Raw genomic sequence first — 9,654 nt, 5'->3', positions numbered from 1 at the left:
ACGGTAAGGGATAGATTCTAGGGTTGCCAATTTTGGTTGGACGTATTCATCACATGACATAATCTTTAATTGAGAGGCATGTGCGGGGTGGGGGGAAGCAGGGTCACAGGCCCCCCCAATCAGTGGGGGCACAGAAGTCCACTGGGGCAGGGAGAGCAAGCTCCTCAGGGCCAGTCTTAGGGAAAATTGCGCCCTGAGAAATTTGTATTTTGGTATCCCTGGCCCCTGCGGGTGTGGCACCCCCCCATTGCCCCGGCTCCTGTGGGCTCCCCAGGTTCCCCATCCCCTTCACTCCTAACCCCTGCACTGTGCCCACTTTGCCCATAACTCCAGCACCCTCCTCGTACGCTCCTAACCCCTGTCCCCAATTCCTCTACTGTGCCCCCTTTGTCCTGAACCCCTACACTCCCCTCCTGCGCCCCTAATCCCTGCACCCTCCTTCACCCCTAACCCCGCATCCCCCTCCTGCACCCACATGGGGAAACTGACCTGGATGCACGGAGCAGCTGGCATTGCTGCTCGCTCCCCTCCAGGGGGCTGTGATGGGGGGAGCGAGGAGCAGTGTCAGGGCTCCCTGCATCCTGGTCACTTTCCCCAGCTGGGCTGTGTAAAGGGAGGACAGGAGAGCAGCAGTCCAGGTGGGGAGAGTGACCTGGATGCTCAGAGCGCTTGGTGTTCCTCCTCACTCCCCCCCTTACAGGCCCCAATGGAGGAACATTGTGGGGGAGGGGCGGGGAGCAGTACCTGTGAATCACCACTCCCCCCTCCCCCCATGTTCCTCCGCCGGGAGGAAGCAGAGCGAAATCTGGGTGCTGGGTGCCCCCCGCACGCAGCACTGCCCTGCCAGCCGGGAGCAGCTTCTGACTCTACACCAGCCCAGCGCTGCACGGCGTCCCTTGACCATGGCGCCCCGGGCAGTCGCCCAGGTGGCCTACCTCTAAGGCTGTCCCTGTGGAGGGGTGTGGGCTCCGGGGGGGGGGGGGGGGGGGGGAGGGCAGAAATGAGGAGTTCAGAGTGTGGGAGCTCATCTGTCCCCAGGCCGGGGCGGGAGATCCAGCTCCTCCGGCTGCCCAGGAAAAGTGAGCTCCACCAGCCACGGGGGAAGCTCCCCCGACCGCAGGGGGCACAGAAAGTGCCCCTCCAAACGCAGCCAAATTTTTATTCCGGTGCACGCCCCTGCTTTAGTTAAAGATTAATCTCCAGTTCCTGGAGACTCTCCAGGACAATTCAAGTAGATTCTCACAGCAGTAGCTCCCGGTGAACCAGGCCGTGGCCTGTGTATTTACTGGTTTCAGAGTAGCAGCCGTGTTAGTCTGTATCCGCAAAAATAACAGGAGTACTTGTGGCACCTTAGAGACTAACAAATTTATTAGAGCATAAGCTTTCGTGGGCTACAACCCACTTCCTCGGATGCATATAGAGTGAACCATATATTGAGGAGATATATATACACACACATACAGAGAGCATGAACAGGTGGGAGTTGTCTTACCAACTCTGAGAGGCCAATTAAGTAAGAGAAAAAAAACTTTTGAAGTGATAATCAAGATGGTTCAGTACAGACAGTTTGATAAGAAGCAAGTGTGAAAATACTTACAAGGGGAGATAGATTCAATGTTTGTAATGGCTCAGCCATTCCCAATCCCTATTTAGCCCTGAGTTGATTGTGTCTAGTTTGCATATCAATTCCAGCTCAGCAGTCTCTCGTTGGAGTCTGTTTTTGAAGTTTTTCTGTTTTAAGATAGCCACCCGCAGGTCTGTCAAAGAATGGCCAGACAGGTTAAAGTGTTCTCCCACTGGTTTTTGAGTATTATGATTCCTGATGTCAGATTTGTGTCCATTAATTATTTTGCGTAGAGCCTGTCCGGTTTGGCCAATGTACATGGCAGAGGGGCATTGCTGGCACATGATGGCATATATCACATTGGTAGATGTGCAGGTGAACGAGCCACTGATGGTATAGCTGATGTGATTAGGCCCTATGATGGTGTCACTTGAATAGATATGTGGACAGAGTTGGCATCGGGCTTTGTTACAAGGATAGGTTCCTGGGTCAGTGTTTTTGTTCAGTGATGTGTGGTTGCTGGTGAGTATTTGCTTTAGGTTGGGGGGTTGTCTGTAAGCGAGGACAGGTCTGTCTCCCAAGATCTGTGAGAGTAAAGGATCATCTTTCAGGATAGGTTGTAGATCTCTGATGATGCGCTGGAGAGGTTTTAGTTGGGGGCTGAAGGTGACAGCTAGTGGTGTTCTGTTATTTTCTTTGTTGGCCCTGTCTTGTAGGAGGTGACTTCTGGGTACTCGTCTGGCTCTGTCAATCTGTTTTTTCACTTCAGCAGGTGGGTATTGTAGTTTTAAGAATGCTTGATAGAGATCTTGTAGGTGCTTGTCTCTATCTGAGGGATTGGAGCAAATGCGGTTATATCTTAGAGCTTGGCTGTAGACAATGGATCGTGTGGTGTGTCCTGGATGGAAGCTGGAGGCATGTAGGTAAGTGTAGCGGTCAGTAGGTTTCCGGTACAGGGTGGTATTTATGTGACCATCGCTTATTAGCACAGTAGTGTCCAGGAAATGGACCGCTTGTGTGGATTGATCTAGGCTGAGGTTGATGGTGGGATGGAAATTATTGAAATCATGGTGGAATTCCTCAAGGGCTTCTTTTCCATGGGTCCAGATGATGAAGATGTCATCAATGTAGCGCAAGTAGAGTAGGGGCGTTAGGGGACGAGAGCTAAGGAAGCGTTGTTCTAAGTCAGCCATAAAAATGTTGGCATACTGCGGGGCCATGCGGGTACCCATAGCAGTGCCACTGACTTGAAGGTATATATTGTCCCCAAATGTGAAATAGTTGTGGGTGAGGACAAAGTCACAGAGTTCAGCCACTAGGTTAGCTGTGACATTATCGGGGATACTGTTCCTGATAGCTTGTAGTCCATCTGTGTGTGGAATATTGGTGTAGAGGGCTTCTACGTCCATAGTGGCCAGGATGGTGTTTTCTGGAAGATCACCGATGGATTCTAGTTTCCTCAGGAAGTCAGTAGTATCTCGAAGATAGCTAGGAGTGCTGGTAGCGTAGGGTCTGAGGAGAGAGTCCACATAACCAGACAAGCCTGATGTTAGGGTGCCAATGCCTGAGATGATGGGGCGTCCAGGATTTCCAGGTTTATGGATCTTGGGTAGCAAATAGAATGTCCCTGGTCGGGGTTCTAGGCATGTGTCTGTACAGATTTGTTCCTTTGCTTTGTCAGGGAGTTTTTTTAGCAGATGGTGTAGTTTCTTTAGGTAATCCTCAGTGGGATCAGAGGATAATGGCCTGTAGAATGTGGTGTTAGAGAGCTGTCTAGCAGCCTCTTGGTCATATTCCAATTTATTCATGATGACGACAGCACCTCCTTTGTCAGCCTTTTTGATAATGATGTCAGGGTTGTTTCTGAGGCTGTAGATGGCGTTGTGTTCAGCATGGCTGAGGTTATGGGGCAAGTGATGTTGCTTATCCACAATTTCAGCCTTTGCACGTTGACGGAAGCAATCTATGTAGAAATCCAGTCTGTTGTTTCGACCGTCCGGAGGAGTCCACGCAGAATCCTTTTGTTTGTAGTGCTGGTAGGGGGGATTCTGTGGGTTAGTATGCTGTTCAGAGGTATGTTGGAAATATTCTTTGAGTCGGAGACGTCGAAAGTAGGATTCTAGGTCACCGCAGAACTGTATCATGTTCGTGGGTCTGGAGGGACAAAAGGAGAGGCCCCGAGATAGGACAGACTCTTCTGCTGGGCTAAGAGTATAGCTGGAAAGGTTAACAATATTGCTGGGTGGGTTAAGGGAACTACTGTTGTGGCTCCTTGTGGCATGTAGCAGTTTAGATAGTTTAGTGTCCTTTTTCCTTTGTAGAGAGGCAAAGTTTGTCTTGTAAATGGCTTGTCTAGTTTTTGTAAAGTCTATCCATGAGGAAGTTTGTGTGGAAGGTTGGTTTCTTATGAGAGTATCCAGTTTTGAGAGCTCATTCTTAATCTTTCCCTGTTTGTTGTATAGGATGCTGATCAGGTGGTTTCGCAGTTTCTTTGAGAGTGTGTGACACAGTCTCTCAGCATAGTCTGTGTGATATGTAGATTGTAATGGATTTTTTACCTTTAGTCCTTTTGGTATGATGTCCATCTGCTTGCATTTGGAAAGGAAGATGATGTCTGTCTGTATCTGTACGAGTTTTTTCATGAAGTTGATGATGGGGCGTCCAGGATTTCCAGGTTTATGGATCTTGGGTAGCAAATAGAATGTCCCTGGTCGGGGTTCTAGGCATGTGTCTGTACAGATTTGTTCCTTTGCTTTGTCAGGGAGTTTTTTTAGCAGATGGTGTAGTTTCTTTAGGTAATCCTCAGTGGGATCAGAGGATAATGGCCTGTAGAATGTGGTGTTAGAGAGCTGTCTAGCAGCCTCTTGGTCATATTCCAATTTATTCATGATGACGACAGCACCTCCTTTGTCAGCCTTTTTGATAATGATGTCAGGGTTGTTTCTGAGGCTGTAGATGGCGTTGTGTTCAGCATGGCTGAGGTTATGGGGCAAGTGATGTTGCTTATCCACAATTTCAGCCTTTGCACGTTGACGGAAGCAATCTATGTAGAAATCCAGTCTGTTGTTTCGACCGTCTGGAGGAGTCCACGCAGAATCCTTTTGTTTGTAGTGCTGGTAGGGGGGATTCTGTGGGTTAGTATGCTGTTCAGAGGTATGTTGGAAATATTCTTTGAGTCGGAGACGTCAAAAGTAGGATTCTAGGTCACCGCAGAACTGTATCATGTTCGTGGGTCTGGAGGGACAAAAGGAGAGGCCCCGAGATAGGACAGACTCTTCTGCTGGGCTAAGAGTATAGCTGGAAAGGTTAACAATATTGCTGGGTGGGTTAAGGGAACTACTGTTGTGGCTCCTTGTGGCATGTAGCAGTTTAGATAGTTTAGTGTCCTTTTTCCTTTGTAGAGAGGCAAAGTTTGTCTTGTAAATGGCTTGTCTAGTTTTTGTAAAGTCTATCCATGAGGATCAATCCACACAAGCGGTCCATTTCCTGGACACTACTGTGCTAATAAGCGATGGTCACATAAATACCACCCTGTACCGGAAACCTACTGACCGCTACACTTACCTACATGCCTCCAGCTTCCATCCAGGACACACCACACGATCCATTGTCTACAGCCAAGCTCTAAGATATAACCGCATTTGCTCCAATCCCTCAGATAGAGACAAGCACCTACAAGATCTCTATCAAGCATTCTTAAAACTACAATACCCACCTGCTGAAGTGAAAAAACAGATTGACAGAGCCAGACGAGTACCCAGAAGTCACCTCCTACAAGACAGGGCCAACAAAGAAAATAACAGAACACCACTAGCTGTCACCTTCAGCCCCCAACTAAAACCTCTCCAGCGCATCATCAGAGATCTACAACCTATCCTGAAAGATGATCCTTTACTCTCACAGATCTTGGGAGACAGACCTGTCCTCGCTTACAGACAACCCCCCAACCTAAAGCAAATACTCACCAGCAACCACACATCACTGAACAAAAACACTGACCCAGGAACCTATCCTTGTAACAAAGCCCGATGCCAACTCTGTCCACATATCTATTCAAGTGACACCATCATAGGGCCTAATCACATCAGCTATACCATCAGTGGCTCGTTCACCTGCACATCTACCAATGTGATATATGCCATCATGTGCCAGCAATGCCCCTCTGCCATGTACATTGGCCAAACCGGACAGGCTCTACGCAAAATAATTAATGGACACAAATCTGACATCAGGAATCATAATACTCAAAAACCAGTGGGAGAACACTTTAACCTGTCTGGCCATTCTTTGACAGACCTGCGGGTGGCTATCTTAAAACAGAAAAACTTCAAAAACAGACTCCAACGAGAGACTGCTGAGCTGGAATTGATATGCAAACTAGACACAATCAACTCAGGGCTAAATAGGGATTGGGAATGGCTGAGCCATTACAAACATTGAATCTATCTCCCCTTGTAAGTATTTTCACACTTGCTTCTTATCAAACTGTCTGTACTGAACCATCTTGATTATCACTTCAAAAGTTTTTTTTCTCTTACTTAATTGGCCTCTCAGAGTTGGTAAGACAACTCCCACCTGTTCATGCTCTCTGTATGTGTGTGTATATATATCTCCTCAATATATGGTTCACTCTATATGCATCCGAGGAAGTGGGTTGTAGCCCACGAAAGCTTATGCTCTAATAAATTTGTTAGTCTCTAAGGTGCCACAAGTACTCCTGTTATTTTTGTGTATTTACTAGTGCTCCTTAGGCAGATCAGGGCCCCTTGCTCACTGGAGGGGCTGTCACTTTAAAAAAGTAAACTCTTAGGAGATCAGCTGACTATGAGTCAGTTCCAGGCAGGGAAACCCTCCCAGTGGCTGCTCCAAGTTGGGTATCTCATGTTTCATCTGCGTGGATTATTGTAAAGACCCAGTGATGATTATAGACTGCGGGCACAATTTCTGCCAAGCCTGCATCACCCAGTGCTGGCTGGGGGGGGATCAGAGACCACTGTCTCCTAGCCTCAGTGCAGGGAAGCTGCTCAGTGGACAAGCACCAGGCCAAACCGGCAACCAGCGAATGTTGTAGAAGTAGCCAGAGGAAGTGCTGGCAGAGGCCCCAGCTCCTGGGCCTGGCAGAGCTCTAGCTCCCTGCTGTGGCCTCAGGGCTGGGGGAGCTCTCACTCCCCGCTGCGGCCCCAGGGCCGTGGCAGGGGGGACAGAGCTTCTCTGGTCTTGGGGCTGCAGGGGGGGGGCAGAAAGGAGCAAACGGGGTTGTGGGGCCCCAGTGGGGGGGCAGAATGGGGGGGACCCTGGATGGAAGGCAGCAGGGCCGCAGGGGGGAGGGGTGGAATGAGGGCAGGACCGCAAGCAGAGAGGGTAGGGAGGGGCCCCCACTTGCTCTGGCCCAGGGCCCCACACAATGTTAATCCGCCTCTGACGGCGGTGTATTGTTATATACCAGGCAATACTTACTGGGAGTGGCCCTCCTCCCCGGTTTGGGTCTGTGCCCGTGATCCAGCTTCTACCTCAGGGTGTGAATCAGACAGTTCCTCTGTGTCTACCGCTTGGTCGATTGCATCAGTAAGATCTGGGATCGCATTCTCTGTCTCCTCCTGGACTACGCCCTGGTGGCCATTGACTGGGGTTAGGGTTACCACCTGGCTGGGGTTTTTTTTATGGATTTGCCAATTGCCAGAAAAATAATCTAATCTGCCAGGTTTCTTTTACGTGGGTTTAAAGATGTGCATTATTCTCACAGTACACTGGGCTATCTAATGTTAGATGTTTCTGTGGCCAGCTAATGATGCTGCAGCATTCCCACTTCCGCAGTTTAAGTAAGAAAATGACGTTATCAATCTTATCGCTATGTGTTATCTCTCCAGATACTATAAATGGCTGTTAAAGGGGGGGACAAGTTGCAGAGTTGCCTTGTGGTTGGGGGTTGAGGTTGAGGCTGAGGCAGGCTTGCCTTGGGGGGGAGGGGCGGTTTTTTTTGCATTTTAAAGGTGATGGTGGCAGCGGTGGTGTCCACAAAAGGCAGCAGTTCAGGGGTGGGCTCTCTCACAGATACATGGCCCAGCACATTATCAGCACTGCAGGCCCTGCAAGCTCTCCCAGAAATCCCAGTATTGTCCTTGGCCCTCTTGTAACCTAGCTGGAGCGCCTTTCTCTCCTTGTGGCAGCGGCTGGATCCCGGCTGTGCTCCCTTTCTTTCATTTGATCAGCTAGCTCCTTGTATATGGCGCGCTGGAGTGGCTAGAATTCAGACGGGCCCATCCCCAAAGGGCTATGAAGGCCAGGACCTCGGCACGAGACCCCACTGATGCATGAGACACGACTGCTCACTAAGCAGGAGTATAACAAAGAGAGATGAACGCCTCGTGAGCTGGATTCACAGAAGGACAGCACCCGGCTCTGTGCCGGCATTGAAACGGGAAGGCATCATCCCGCCAGGGTGACCCCAGAACAGGAAAGGGCACAAAGCCAACCAGGACAACCCAGCTAGACAGCAGTGCAGTGTGGGATAGCAGCAGGCCCTATGGAAGCCTTGAAAAATCCCATCTCAAGCTGGGGCATTTAGGGTTTCACATTTGCTGAGTGGCAGGTGCGCATTGCTGCTCCAGCAGAGGCATCTGAAACACAGAACCTAGTGAGCACCGCTAGAGGGCTCACGTGCTATTTAAAGGGACGCCACCCGATTCCAAAACATGACACACACCCCTGCAGTGCTGCTGGAGGAGCCAACGTCCCCTAGTCCAGTGCTTCTCAACCTTTCCACACGACTGTCCCCCTTTCAGGCGTTTGATTTGTCTTGCCTACTCCCAAGTTTCACCTCACTGAAAAACGACTTGCTTACAAAATCAGACACAACAATACAAAAGTGTCACAGCCCCTAGTACTGAAAAATGGCTGCCTTTCTCCTTTTTACCATGTAATTATAAAATAAAGAAATTGGAATATAAATACAGTGCTTACATTTCAGCGTATTGTCTATAGAGCAGTATAAACAAGTCAATGTCTGTCTGAAATTTTAGTTTGTCCTGATTTCGCTAGTGCTTTTTATGCAGCCTGTTGTAAAACTAGGCAAATCTCTAGATGAGCTGCTATACCCCCTGGAAGACCACTGCGGACCCCTGGTTGAGAACCACTGCCCTAGTGCAGCACCCTTCAATGTGTAAGAATTCGCTGTTCATCAGCCGTTTCCCCTCAGGTGGTGGAGGGATGGGCAAGGCTGGTGTTTCTAGGAGGAATAATGTGGGTCCTTCTCAATCCAGTGACCTATAGGCAGTTTGGAAGTGGAGGCAGCTGGTTGTTGTGTTCCTGCCTCCCCCTCTAGTGGTGCACAAACGATGGAGCTCGGAACAATCACAGGCTGCGTAACCCCGTCCGTCATCAATAGCGACACTTTCTGATAGAGACGCGAGGCACATCCCAGCCGACGGCAGGGGAACGAAGTGTCACTTAGCCCTAAAAGTTTCCCGCCTGCAGACGAGCACCAAAGGATCCAGCTGGATAATCCAAACTCATTCCACCAAGCCCGTTTAAAACCCCACACTAGGCCGATGTAGCATGATGACAGCTCATGGGGGTCTGAGAATGAGGCAGGGCGAAGGGAAAAACAGTAGAGACTGGAAAGGGGAACGTGGTGAGGGAGAAGGATTCAGGGAGAAAGGCAGGGACTGAACAGGGTAACCTGGAGGGAGTAGGGGAGGTTTAAGAAAGGTGCGGCAAAGGGAAGAGAGAAACAAGCATGTTAAATGTTATTGAAAGAGACACTGTCATTTATTACTTGGATGTTGAGCGCTTTGGGACAGAGACTGTGGTTTTTGGTCTATGTCTCTACAGCATCGAACCCAATGGGTCATCCTGATCGATGATTAGTGCTATGAGAATACAGGAGAACCTCAGAGTTACGCACACCTCGGGATCGGAGGTTGTTCGTAACTCCAAAATGTTCGTAACTCTGAACAAAACGTTGTGTGGGTCTTTCAAAAGTTTACAACTGAACATTGACTTAATACAGCTTTGAAACTTTACAATGCAGAAAAAAATGCTGCTTTTAACCACCTTAATTTAAATGAAGCAAACATGAAACAGTTTCTTTA

The sequence above is a fragment of the Emys orbicularis genome, chromosome 13 (assembly GCF_028017835.1).
Source record: "Emys orbicularis isolate rEmyOrb1 chromosome 13, rEmyOrb1.hap1, whole genome shotgun sequence".
In the NCBI taxonomy this organism is placed as follows: Eukaryota; Metazoa; Chordata; order Testudines; family Emydidae; genus Emys; species Emys orbicularis.
The sequence above is the reverse complement of the archived record's forward strand: the minus strand, read 5'-3'. Positions refer to the sequence as shown.